Below are 14301 nucleotides of genomic sequence, written 5' to 3'. Positions count from 1 at the left end.
CCATCTGAGTCAGTGAAAGTGTACAATGGCAGCATGGAGAAGAATACACCAATTATAAAGGATGTGATAACTAGACAGTTAGAAAATAATGATATGATTGGGCAGAGTCAACATAGATATATGAAAAGGAAAACAGGCTTGAAAAAACCCGTTGAGTTTTTTGAGGATGTTACCTGTAGAACAGATAAAGGAGAACCAGTGGATGCTTTGGTAATGTCCCACACAGGAGGTGAGTAAACAAAATTAGAGCACATAGGATTGGGGATAATATACTGGTGTGGATTGAGAATTGGTTAACAAACCGAAAACAGAGAGCAGGAATAACGGGTCCTCCTCAGGATGGCAGGCTGTTACTATTGGGGTACTGCAAGGATCAGTGTTGGAGCCACAGCTGTTAACAACCGAAATAAATGATTTGGATGTGGGGATTAAATGTAATATTTCCAAGTTTGCAGATGACACAAAGCTAGGTGAAGTGTGAGCTGTGAGAAGGATGCAGAGAGGCTTCCAGGGAACCTGGAGAGGCTAAGTGAAATGGAAAGAACATGGCAGATGGAATATAATGTGAATAAGTGTGAATAAGTGCAGTTGGCTGCCATGTGACCAGATTTGCGACAGGTGCGGCAAACTCTGGGCTGCCCAGCGTAGACCAAGAAGCCTCGATACCGGAAAACCCTCCACTTCCACTTTGGTGGAATAAACAGAAAGACAGAGTATTTCTGAAATGGTGAGAGGTTGGGAAGTGTTGATGTCCAAAGGGACCTGGCTGTCCTTGTTCATGAGACACTAAAAGCTCTTGTGCAGGTGCAGCAATCAATTAGGAAGGCAAATGGTATGTTGGCCTTCACACGAGGGGTCTTGAGTACGGGAGTAAAGATGTCTTGTTGCAATTGTATAGAGCCTTGGTGAAACCGCGCTGGAGTATTGTGTATAGTTTGGTCTCCTCATCTAAGGAAGGATATACTTGCCATAGAGGGAGTGAAACAGAGGGTCACCAGACTAATCCCTGGGATGGTGGGACTGAAACTGGGCCTGTATTCCTTAAAGTTTCGAAGAATGAGAGGTGATCTCATTGAAACTGATAAAATTCTTACAGGGTGTGACAGTGTGGATGTAGATAGGATGTTTGCCCTGGTTGGTGAGTCTAAAATCAGGGGACCAAGTCTCAGAATAAGGAGTAGGCCATTTAAAACTGAGATAGGGTTGAATTTCTACACTCAGACGGTGGTGAATCATTGGAATTCTCTACCCCAGAGAGCTGTGGCAGTTCAATCATTGAGCATGTTCAAGACAGAAATTGTTAGAAATCTTGATACTCATGACATCAAGGGATATGGGGATAGCACGGGAAAGGGGCAGATAGAGGTAGATGATCAGCCATGATCATCAGGCTCGACGGGCTGAATGGCCTACTCCTATGTTCCTCTGTTCCTAAGGGAGTTGGCGCCAGCGCGCAGCCCTGCTTTACCCCACTGCTGATCTTGAAAGTGTCTGATGTTGCTCCATTGTAACTGATGGAACTGTGCATGTTCTCGTGGAAAGAAGAGATGATGCCCAAGAGTTCAGGAGGGCAGCCGAGTTTCCATCGCAGTTTGAAGATTCAGTCTCTGCTGACAAGAGCAAAGGCCTTGGTGATGTCGTTCGAAATATGTGTGGCTCTGTGACGCAATGGATAGTGTGTTGGACTTCTAAATAATGATAAAGAAGGCATTCAAAGGTTGTGGATTCAAATCCCATCAGCGTCAGATTTTGGACCAGAGACAGAAGAGCACAACGGAAAAGAGAGTTAACAAGTGTGTCAAAAGCACCGACTCAGAGACAGAGCGAGAGAGAGAGGAGCACAGCAGGAGCCGAGCAGGGGGAAAAAAAATCAAGGAGTGACATCACAATGGAGAGTGAGAGCAGGGAAACAGAGAGCCGCTGGGGTGAGTTTACAGGATTTGGTTCTTGCTTCGGTGCAGTGGAAGGAGCTGTTTGGTGAGGATCTGGTAAGCTGTGACATCACAGGCAAGCAGGTAGTTGATTGGTTTGGAAAAAGCTGCATGTTTGATGAGTATCTGGTAAGTGATTAAGGTCCATTTTAGTCCTAATGTTTAAAATAGTAAACAAACTAGTAGTAAGCTTAATAAAATATACAGTAAAATAAACAATTGAACAAAATAATTAAGTAGTTAATTGAAACACGTTAAGGATGACAGGACAGGTGATGTGTCACAGCTGCAGCATGTGGGAGCTCCTGGATGCCAGTGTGATCCAGAGCAAACACATCTGCAGCAAGTGTAGTATCTGTTCTTATCAGTGCTTATTTGATTGAGAAGAGACCATGATCATTGCCTTTTGATCCTGGGGGAACTTTGAGTAAAATGGCTATAACCAATTTTCGAGTTTCGGGCCAGCGAGTGCGCAACACTGTTCGGGTGGTCGTGAAGGACAAGGAAGGAGATGCACCGGTCGATCGCACCTTCTTCATCAAGAAAATTCTCTTCGATTGCTGCGGATTTCAAGCGACGGACGTCTTCTGCCTGCAGGATTTCCCCAGCAGTGGATACTTCGACGTGACGTTCCGGAACGTGGCGGGATGCATCAAGTTTCTGAAGGCGTTCAAGGAGAAAGGGGACCGGGTGCCACTGTCGATCCTCACAGCGGAGCCGCTCTTCACGCTTCCGTCACAACGGGACCGGGTGGTGACATTTCACCTCTACAACCCCCATGTTCCGGTGGTGGATGTACTCACCTTTCTCGCCAGGTACGTCGAGGTGGCCGGCAGCAGCACTGATGTCAAGGACCCCTTTGGGATCTGGACCAGCAAGCGGCAGGTCAAGGTGACCTTGAAGGTTGATCCCAGTGGAGCCATCATCCACCCTCCCTCCAGCTTCGCTATCGGGGGAAGTCGAGGCTTCTTGGTCTACGCTGGGCAGCCCAGAGTTTGCCGCACCTGTGGCAAATCTGGTCACATGGCAGCCAACTGCAGCACGGTTGTTTGCAAGAACTGCAAGGAGGAAGGCCATCAGACCAAGGACTGTAAGCAGACTAAGTGTTGCAACTTGTGCGGTGCGGCAGGCCATCTCTACAAGACCTGCCCCAAACGTTGCCTCAGCTATGCTCAGGCGGCAAGGTCCAAGGAAAGGCCGGGAGAAGTTTCGACGAAGGCGTCCGCTGTTCGAAAGGAGACCAGCAACCTTCTCCGCAGCGAGGAACTTCAACCTGAGAAGGAAGGGGAGGCAGCTGAAACCAACGACCCAGCACCTATCCAGCGCCCGGAAACCCCTCCTCCACAGACAGAATCAATGGAGGAGGAGGCAGCAGATGGACAAACAGGTCAGTGGCAAGTGGTCCAGAGGAAAACCACAAAGAAAAAACTTCCCAAAGCCACCACCCAAACCAGTGGCAAGAGGAGGCTCTCTTCTGAATCAGACTGCAACAACTCCTCTTCACTGGACGGGGAAATGCTGGAGCGACAGCCCCTTCAAAAGAGGCGGCAGAACTCCGAGATGGATGATAGAGCATCCCAGCCCCCGGGCACTGGAAGCTGTGATGGGCCCGGCGTGCCCCAACATCAATGCACCACACGGAACGACGTGGCCAACGCATCTCAGCTCCGGTACACCGGGAGCAAAGACACGTCTGGCGCACCTGAGCTCCTGGAGACCGGGAGCTGTGATGTTTTCGAGGAGGAACAGATGGAAGCAGCTGAGGACAACCCAATCCTCTCTGCCTACAAGACCCCCACCCGATGTCACCCGAGCGGCACAAACCCTGCATGAAAAATCAGGAGGGGTTTCTGAGTCCAACCAACGTGAAACTGCTTGCGCATACGATGGGTATGCAGGAACATCCAGAAGGGGAAGGACTGGGACTAGCGAGGACAAATGGTATGGGAAGCAACAACTAATTTTTAGTAAAAAATGGGTGTAAGAATTGCTTCCATTAATGTGCGTAGCATTAAATCTACTACGCGATGTGTTTCAACCTTGGATTACCTTGCCAAGGTCAAAGCTGACCTACTGTTTCTGCAGGAGTGTGGAATACCACACCTCAGCACCTACAGGCAGTGGTCGCGATGGTGGTCCCACGGGCCATCGATCTGGTCGGGGGGTAATGACTGCCGTTCCTCCGGCCCGGGTATTCTGCTGCGGGGAGGTAACTTCACCATCTCCGAAGTTAAGGAGGTGGTGGGCGGCCGCCTCCTCGTAGCAGACGTGATGTACAACAACGCTCCGCTCCGGTTGATCAACGTGTACGCCCCGGTACAACGCAGCGAGCGGCAGACCGTCTTCCAGCAGCTCCCACTGCTGCTGGCGACGTCCAGGCCGGTCATCCTAGGCGGTGACTTCAACTGCATCATCGATGCGGCTGGACGATCCGGCAGTGACGACAGCAAACTGGACGCTTCGTCCAGATTCCTAATAGAAACAGTTAAAGATGCCAAAATGCACGACGTCTTCAGCAAACCTGCAGAGATGCTTCCAGGGAACCTGGAGAGGCTAAGTGAATGGGAAAGAACATGGCAGATGGAATATAATGTGAATAAGTGTGAATAAGTGCAGTTGGCTGCCATGTGACCAGATTTGCCACAGGTGCGGCAAACTCTGGGCTGCCCAGCGTAGACCAAGAAGCCTCGATACCGGAAACCCCTCCACTTCCACTTTGTTGGAATAAACAGAAAGACAGAGTATTTCTTAAATGGTGAGAGGTTGGGAAGTGTTGATGTCCAAAGGGACCTGGGTGTCCTTGTTCATGAGACACTAAAAGCTCTTGTGCAGGTGCAGCAATCAATTAGGAAGGCAAATGGTATGTTGGCCTTCACACGAGGGGTCTTGAGTACGGGAGTAAAGATGTCTTGTTGCAATTGTATCGAGCCTTGGTGAAACCACGCTGGAGTATTGTGTATAGTTTGGTCTCCTCATCTAAGGAAGGATATACTTGCCATAGAGGGAGTGAAACAGAGGGTCACCAGACTAATCCCTGGGATGGTGGGACTGAAACTGGGCCTGTATTCCTTAAAGTTTCGAAGAATGAGAGGTGATCTCATTGAAACTGATAAAATTCTTACACGGTGTGACAGTGTGGATGTAGATAGGATGTTTGCCCTGGTTGGTGAGTCTAAAATCAGGGGACCAAGTCTCAGAATAAGGAGTAGGCCATTTAAAACTGAGATAGGGTTGAATTTCTACACTCAGACGGTGGTGAATCATTGGAATTCTCTACCCCAGAGAGCTGTGGCAGTTCAATCATTGAGCATGTTCAAGACAGAAATTGTTAGAAATCTTGATACTCATGACATCAAGGGATATGGGGATAGCACGGGAAAGGGGCAGATAGAGGTAGATGATCAGCCATGATCATCAGGCTCGACGGGCTGAATGGCCTACTCCTATGTTCCTCTGTTCCTAAGAGAGTTGGCGCCAGCGCGCAGCCCTGCTTTACCCCACTGCTTATCTTGAAAGTGTCTGATGTTGCTCCATTGTAACTGATGGAACTGTGCATGTTCTCGTGGAAAGAAGAGATGATGCCCAAGAGTTCAGGAGGGCAGCCGAGTTTCCATCGCAGTTTGAAGATTCAGTCTCTGCTGACAAGATCAAAGGCCTTGGTGATGTCATTCAAAATATGTGTGGCTCTGTGACGCAATGGATAGTGTGTTGGACTTCTAAATAATGATAAAGAAGGCATTCAAAGGTTGTGGATTCAAATCCCACCAGCGTCAGATTTTGGACCAGAGACAGAAGAGCACAACGGAAAAGAGAGTTAACAAGTGTGTCAAAAGCACCGACTCAGAGACAGAGCGAGAGAGAGAGGAGCACAGCAGGAGCGGAGCAGGGGGAAAAAAATCAAGGAGTGACATCACAATGGAGAGTGAGAGCAGGGAAACAGAGAGCCGCTGGGGTGAGTTTACAGGATTTGGTTCTTGCTTCGGTGCAGTGGAAGGAGCTGTTTGGTGAGGATCTGGTAAGCTGTGACATCACAGGCAAGCAGGTAGTTGATTGGTTTGGAAAAAGCTGCATGTTTGATGAGTATCTGGTAAGTGATTAAGGTCCATTTTAGTCCTAATGTTTAAAATAGTAAACAAACTAGTAGTAAGCTTAATAAAATATACAGTAAAATAAACAATTGAACAAAATAATTAAGTAGTTAATTGAAACACGTTAAGGATGACAGGACAGGTGATGTGTCACAGCTGCAGCATGTGGGAGCTCCTGGATGCCAGTGTGATCCAGAGCAAACACATCTGCAGCAAGTGTAGTATCTGTTCTTATCAGTGCTTATTTGATTGAGAAGAGACCATGATCATTGCCTTTTGATCCTGGGGGAACTTTGAGTAAAATGGCTATAACCAATTTTCGAGTTTCGGGCCAGCGAGTGCGCAACACTGTTCGGGTGGTCGTGAAGGACAAGGAAGGAGATGCACCGGTCGATCGCACCTTCTTCATCAAGAAAATTCTCATCGATTGCTGCGGATTTCAAGCGACGGACGTCTTCTGCCTGCAGGATTTCCCCAGCAGTGGATACTTCGACGTGACGTTCCGGAACGTGGCGGGATGCATCAAGTTTCTGAAGGCGTTCAAGGAGAAAGGGGACCGGGCGCCACTGTCGATCCTCACAGCGGAGCCGCTCTTCACGCTTCCGTCACAACGGGACCGGGTGGTGACGATTCACCTCTACAACCCCCATGTTCCGGTGGTGGATGTACTCACCTTTCTCGCCAGGTACGTCGAGGTGGCCGGCAGCATCACTGATGTCAAGGACCCCTTTGGGATCTGGACCAGCAAGCGGCAGGTCAAGGTGACCTTGAAGGTTGATCCCAGTGGAGCCATCATCCACCCTCCCTCCAGCTTCGCTATCGGGGGAAGTCGAGGCTTCTTGGTCTACGCTGGGCAGCCCAGAGTTTGCCGCACCTGTGGCAAATCTGGTCACATGGCAGCCAACTGCAGCACGGTTGTTTGCAAGAACTGCAAGGAGGAAGGCCATCAGACCAAGGACTGTAAGCAGACTAAGCGTTGCAACTTGTGCGGTGCGGCAGGCCATCTCTACAAGACCTGCCCCAAACGTTGCCTCAGCTATGCTCAGGCGGCAAGGTCCAAGGAAAGGCCGGGAGAAGTTTCGACGAAGGCGTCCGCTGTTCGAAAGGAGAAACGCAACCTTCTCCGCAGCGAGGAACTTCAACCTGAGAAGGAAGGGGAGGCAGCTGAAACCAACGACCCAGCACCTATCCAGCGCCCGGAAACCCCTCCTCCACAGACAGAATCAATGGAGGAGGAGGCAGCAGATGGACAAACAGGTCAGTGGCAAGTGGTCCAGAGGAAAACCACAAAGAAAAAACATCCCAAAGCCACCACCCAAACCAGTGGCAAGAGGAGGCTCTCTTCTGAATCAGACTGCAACAACTCCTCTTCACTGGACGGGGAAATGCTGGAGCGACAGCCCCTTCAAAAGAGGCGGCAGAATTCCGAGATGGATGATGGAGCATCCCAGCCCCCGAGCACTGGAAGCTGTGATGGGCCCGGCGTGCCCCAACATCAATGCACCACACGTAACGACGTGGCCAACGCATCTCAGCTCCGGGACACCGGGAGCAAAGACACGTCTGGCGCACCTGAGCTCCTGGAGACCGGGAGCTGTGATGTTTTCGAGGAGGAACAGATGGAAGCAGCTGAGGACAACCCAATCCTCTCTGCCTACAAGACCCCCACCCGATGTCACCCGAGCGCCACAAACCCTGCATGAAAAATCAGGAGGGGTTTCTGAGCCCAACCAACGTGAAACTGCTTGCGCATACGATGGGTATGCAGGAACATCCAGAAGGGGAAGGACTGGGACTAGCGAGGACAAATGGTATGGGAAGCAACAACTAATTTTAGTACAAAATGGGTGTAAGAATTGCTTCCATTAATGTGCGTAGCATTAAATCTACTACGCGATGTGTTTCAACCTTGGATTACCTTGCCAAGGTCAAAGCTGACCTACTGTTTCTGCAGGAGTGTGGAATACCACACCTCAGCACCTACAGGCAGTGGTCGCGATGGTGGTCCCACGGGCCATCGATCTGGTCGGGGGGTAATGACTGCCGTTCCTCCGGCCCTGGTATTCTGCTGCGGGGAGGTAACTTCACCATCTCCGAAGTTAAGGAGGTGGTGGGCGGCCGCCTCCTCGTAGCAGACGTGATGTACAACAACGCTCTGCTCCGGTTGATCAACGTGTACGCCCCGGTACAACGCAGCGAGCGGCTGACCGTCTTCCAGCAGCTCCCACTGCTGCTGGCGACGTCCAGGCCGGTCATCCTAGGCGGTGACTTCAACTGCATCATCGATGCGGCTGGACGATCCGGCAGTGACGACAGCAAACTGGACGCTACGTCCAGATTCCTAATAGAAACAGTTAAAGATGCCAAACTGCACGACGTCTTCAGCAAACCTGCAGACGGAGCGCAGCGCAGATACACATGGTCAAGATCGGACGGGTCTGCCCGTTCCAGGATTGACTTCCTGTTTGTGCCCCGTGCTGTCACGGTCGGATCCACCGACGTCAAGCCAGTGTTCTTCTCCGACCACTGCCTCTTACTGGCCGACTGTCACTTACAGGACGACCAGCGGGTTGGCAGAGGGATGTGGAAGCTCAATGCGACACTGCTGACCCCAGAGAACGTTGAGGAACTCAAAAGGGATTACAATGGTTGGAGGACCGTGAAACCCCTCTTTGAGTCTCCAGTTCACTGGTGGGAAGCGATTAAGGAGAACATCAAGAGGTTCTTCATCCACAAAGGTGTTCAGAAGGCGAGAGGGAGACAGAGGGAAGTGTCCCGACTCCAGAAAATTATGCAAAATCTACTCCGGTTGCAGTCAATGGGGGTCGAGGTCAAGGAGGACCTCCAAGAGGTGAAGAGCCAGCAGGCCTCGTTCTTTGCCAAGGAGGCCTCCAAGATCATCTTCCGGTCCAGAGTCCGCTCCATCGAGCAGGATGAGACGTGCTCGCGGTACTTCTTCCAAAAGGTACACAGAGAGAGCTCTGTTATCAGCAGCCTGAAGGAAGAAGATGGCTCGCTAACGTCTTCGCAGTCCGACATACTAAGGATCAGCAAATCCTTTTATGCTGGGCTGTATGACGCGAAGCCCACAGACAGCAGAGCCTCCCAGTCCTTCCTGTCATCTATCACAGAGGTCTTGGATGACAGCAGGAGGGAGAGACTGGAGAAGCCGCTAACTCTGGACGAGCTGACAAAGGCCGTCCAGCCTTTCGAGACGAATAAAACTCCCGGGAGCGACGGCTTACCGGTCAAGTTGTACTCGGCCCTGTGGGACTGGGTCGGCCCGGACCTGCTGGAAGTATACGAGAGTATGCTCCTGGCCGGCAGCATGTCAGAATCCATGAGAAAAGGCATCATCACCCTCATTTGCAAGCAGAAGGGGGAGAGGGCAGAAATCAGAAATTGGCGGCCCATCTCACTGCTTAATGTTGATTACAAGATTCTGTCCAAAGTCATAGCCAGTCGAGTCAATTCTGCTCTGGAGTTGGTGATTCACCCCGATCAGACCTGTACTGCACCCGGCAGGAAGATCTCTGATAGTCTCGCGCTCCTCAAGCATACGATCGCCGACGTACGGGACAGGAGGGTGGACACCTGCCTCATCAGCCTGGACCAGGAGAAGGCTTTTGACAGGATATCGCACACCTACATGATGGACGTGCTTTCCAAAATGGGGTTTGGGGAGGGAATCTGCAATTGGATCCAACTGCTCTACACAGACATCAGTAGCGCAGTCTCAATCAACGGGTGGGAATCTGAAAGTTTCCCGATCAAATCTGGAGTCAGACAGGGCTGCCCTCTGTCCCCGGTCTTGTTTGTTTGCTGTATTGAACCCTTTGCTGAGTATATTAGGAAGGATGCGAGCAGAAGAGGGGTGACAATCCCAGGCAGCGGAGGCACTCAGGTCAAAACCTCCCTGTACATGGATGACGTCGCCGTTTTCTGCTCGGATCCGCTGTCCGTGCGCAGACTGATGAGTATCTGCGACCAGTTCGAACTGGCCTCGGGAGCCAAAGTTAACCACGGCAAGAGCGAGGCCATGTTCTTTGGCAACTGGGCTGACTGATCCTTTGTCCCCTTCACAGTCAGCTCAGACTACCTGAAGGTGCTGGGGATATGGTTCGGAAGGGCCGGGGCGTGCACCAAAACATGGGAGGAGCGAGCAGCCAAGGTACAACAAAAGTTGGGCATGTGGGGGCAGCGATCTCTCTCCATTGTGGGTAAGAACCTGGTCATCGGGTGCGAGGCGCTCACGTTGCTGCTCTACGTGGCGCAGGTCTGGCCCATACCCCACTCCTGCGCTGTGGCAGTCACCCGAGCCATTTTCCGCTTCATCTGGGGATCTAAAATGGACCGGGCCCGGAGGGACACGATGTTCAAATCTCTGGACAAGGGCGGGAAAAATGTACCCAACGTGGCCCTCATCCTGATGACCACCTTCGTGTGCGGCTGCATCAAGCTGTGTGTAGATCCCCAGTACGCAAACTCCAAGTGTCACTACGTGCTGAGGTTCTATCTGTCCCCGGTGTTGCGAAGGATGGGCCCGGTCACATTGCCGCGGAACGCTCCATGCAGTTGGGCGGTGCCGTGCCACCTATCCTTCGTGGAGCAGTTTCTGCGGGAAAACACCTTTGACCACCGGTCCATCAGGCAGTGGTCTGCACGGAATGTCCTCAAGGCCCTACGGGAAAAGGAAACGGTGGATCATGTCGGATGGTTCCCCGAGCAGACCGTCAAAGTCATTTGGCGGAATGCCTCATCACCAGAACTTTCAAACAAGCACCAAGACGTAGCTTGGCTGGTGGTGAGAAGGGCCCTCCCCGTCAGATCCTTCACGCACACCCGAAGTCTCGCCCCCTCCGCACAGTGCCCCCGCGTTGGCTGTGGTGGGGAAGAGACGGTCGCCCACCTCCTCCTGGAATGTGCCTTTGCAAAGCAGGTGTGGAAAGAGATGCAGTGGTTTTTGTCAAGGTTCATCCCAAGCAGCTCTGTAACACAGGAGTCTGTGCTCGACGGGCTGTTCCCAGGGACGCACACCGAGACAAACATCAACTGCTGCTGGAGGACTATCAATTCGGTGAAAGACGCCCTTTGGTCTGCCCGAAACCTGCTGGTCTTCCAGTGCAAAGAGTTGTCCACCACCGAATGTTGCAGACTGGCACATTCCAAGGTCCAGGACTACGTGCTGAGGGACGCACTAAAGCTTGGGGCAGCCGCAGCAAAGGCTCAATGGGGAAAGACCACAGTGCAAGGTTCCCCCACCAAGCTGGACTGAGGGGCTGGATCCATGGGAAACCCCTCGAACAGTATCGTTAATATTCTCAATTGCTGTAAATGCAAAACTGTAATTGACATGACAATTGTGAAACGGAAGGGTTGGGAAGAAACTCATGACAGTATTGAAGGAAACTGATCTCCCTTGAAATGTTTGTATTTTTTGATGCTGTTTTAAACTGTTTGGCAATGTAATTGTTACAGGTTTTTATGAATAAAGTATATTTTGGAAATAAAAAAAAAAGTTTGCGGCTCAAAGAGTGATAAAAAAGGAATGTAGTGGTAGTAGGGGACAGTATAGTCAGGTGGATTGACTCTGTTCTCTGCAGCAAAGAGCAAGAGTCCAGACGGCTGTGTTGCCTGCCGGTGCCAGGATTCAGGACGTCTGCTCAGGGCTGGAGAGAAACATCCAATGGGAGGGGGAGGATCCAGTCGTCGTGGTCCATGTCGGTACCAATGACATAGGCAGGACAAGGTTAGAGGTTCTGCAAAGTCAGTATGAGGAACTAGGCAGCAAATTAAGTAGCAGAACCTCAAAGTTAATAATCTCTGGATTATTACCTGAGCCATGTGCAAATTGGCATAGGACAAATAAGATTAGAGAAATTAATGCGTGGCTCAAAGACTGGTGTGGTAGTAGTGGATTCTGGTTCGTGGGACATTGGCACCAGTACTGGGGAAAGTGGTGGCTGTACCGTTGGGACGCTCTACACCTGAACCGTGCTGGTGCCGGTGTTCTAGCGAGCCACATAACGAGGGAAGTAGAGACAGTTTTAAACTGAATAGTGGGGGCAAGGGATCAAATTTGGGAAGATATGGTGAATCAAGGAGGAGAGACAAGGCAAGAGAGAAAGGTATAAATATGGGAAATGATAAACAGACTGTGACAGGAAGGGACAGAGCAGACAAATCTAAGAGTAAATCAACAGATAAGGCTAGAGGTTACAAAAATAATAAAAGGACAAAACTAAATGCTCTGTATCTGAATGCATGGAGCATTCGAAACAAAACAGATGAACTGAGAGCACAAATAGAATAAATAAGTGCGATCCGATAGTCATTACAGAGATCTGGCTGCAGGGCGTCATCGATTGGGATGTGAATATTGGAGGTTCCATGGCATTTTGGAAGGACAGGAAGCTTGGAAAAGGTGGTGGGGTAACTCTGTTAATTAATGATGGTATTAGCGTAATAGAGAGGGATGACCTAAGTTCAGGAGATCACGATGTCGAAGCAGTTTGAGTTGAGATGAGAAATAATACAGGCAAGAAGTCACTTGTGGGAGTGGTGTACAGGCCACCTAACATTAACCACACTGCAGGATGGGGTATAAAAAAAGAAATAATGGCAGCTTGTCAGAAAGGTACAGCAATAATTATGGTGGATTTTGATATCCATATAGACTGGAAAATTCTGATGGGCAGAGGTAGCCTAGATGAGGAGTCCACAGAATGTTTTTGGGATAATTTCTTGGAAAAATATGTTCTGGAGCCAACCTGAGAGCAGGTTATACTAGACCTGGCATTGTGCAATGAGATAGGATTAATTAATGACCTCAGAGTTAAGGTGCCCCTAGGTAATAGCGATCATAATATGATTGAATTTTACATTCAGTTTGAGGGAGAGAAGAGTGGGTCCCAGACTAGTATTTTAACTTAAATAAGGGCAATTATCAGGGCATGAAAGCAGAGCTAGCTAAAGTGAACTGGCAAATTAGGTTAAGGGATAGGTCAATAGAGATGCAGTGGCAGACATTTAAGGAAAATTTCAGCATACACAGAATAGATACATTTCAACGAGAAAGAAAAATTCCAAAGGTGGGACTCACCATCCATGTTTAATGAAAACAGTTAAAGATACTATCAAACTTAAAGAAAAAGCCTATAATTGTGCAAAGGTGGGATGCAGGTCAGAAGATTGGACAGAATATAAAAAACAGCAAAGAATGACTAAAAGATTGATAAGGAAGGTAATATTAGAATACGAGAGAAAGCGAGCAAGAAATATAAAGACAACTAGTAAGAGTTTGGATAGATATTTTAAAAAGAAAAGAGTTAACAAAGTGAGTGTTGGTCCTATGGAAAGTGTGTCTGGGGAATTAATAATGGATAATTAAGAGATGGCAGAAGAATTGAACAGATACTTTGGATTGGTCTTCACTATTGAGGATACAAATAACATCCCAGTATTAGCTGTAAGTCAGGAAATGGAAGGGAGGAGGAACTCAAGAAAATTACAATCACCAGGGAAGTGGTACTAAACAAATTGTTGGAGCTGCGGGCTGACAAGTCGCCAGGTCCTGAAGTGGCTGGTGAGATAGTTGATGCGCTGGTTTTAATTTTCCAAAATTCCCTCGCTTCGGGAAGGTTCTGTTAGATTGGAAAGTAGCGAATGTAATTCATTTATTCAAAAAGGGAGGGAGACAGAAAGCAGGAAACGACAGGCCGGTTAGCTTAACATCTGTCTTAGGGAAAATGTTAGGAGCGATTACTGAAGATGTTATAGCACGGCATTTAGAAAACATTAAGGTAACCAGGCAGAGTCAACATGGTTTTGTGAAAGGGAAATCATGTTTAACCAATTTATTGGAGTTCTTTGAGGGAGTTACATGTGTTGTGGATAAAGGGGAACCGGTGGATGTATTGTACTTCGATTTCTAGAAGGAGAAGGTGACATATCAAAGGTTATTGCAGAAAATAAAAGCTCATGGTGTCAGGGGTAACATATTGGCATGGATAGAAGATTAGCTAGCGAACAGGAAACAGAGAGTCAGCATAAATGGGTCATTTTCTGGTTGGCAAGAAGTAACGAGTGGTCCACAGGGATCTGTGCTGGGGCCTCAACCTTCCACAATTCTCGAAATGACTTTGATGAAGCGACCAAAAGTATGGTTGCTAAATTTGCTGATGACAAAGATAGGTCGGAAAGTAGGTTGTGAAGAGGACATAAGGGGGCTACAAAGGGATATAGATAGGTTAGTGACTGGGCAAAGACCTGGCAAATGGAGT

Source organism: Heterodontus francisci, unplaced genomic scaffold (assembly GCF_036365525.1).
Source record: "Heterodontus francisci isolate sHetFra1 unplaced genomic scaffold, sHetFra1.hap1 HAP1_SCAFFOLD_102, whole genome shotgun sequence".
NCBI classification, from domain to species: domain Eukaryota; kingdom Metazoa; phylum Chordata; class Chondrichthyes; order Heterodontiformes; family Heterodontidae; genus Heterodontus; species Heterodontus francisci.
The sequence above is the reverse complement of the archived record's forward strand: the minus strand, read 5'-3'. Positions refer to the sequence as shown.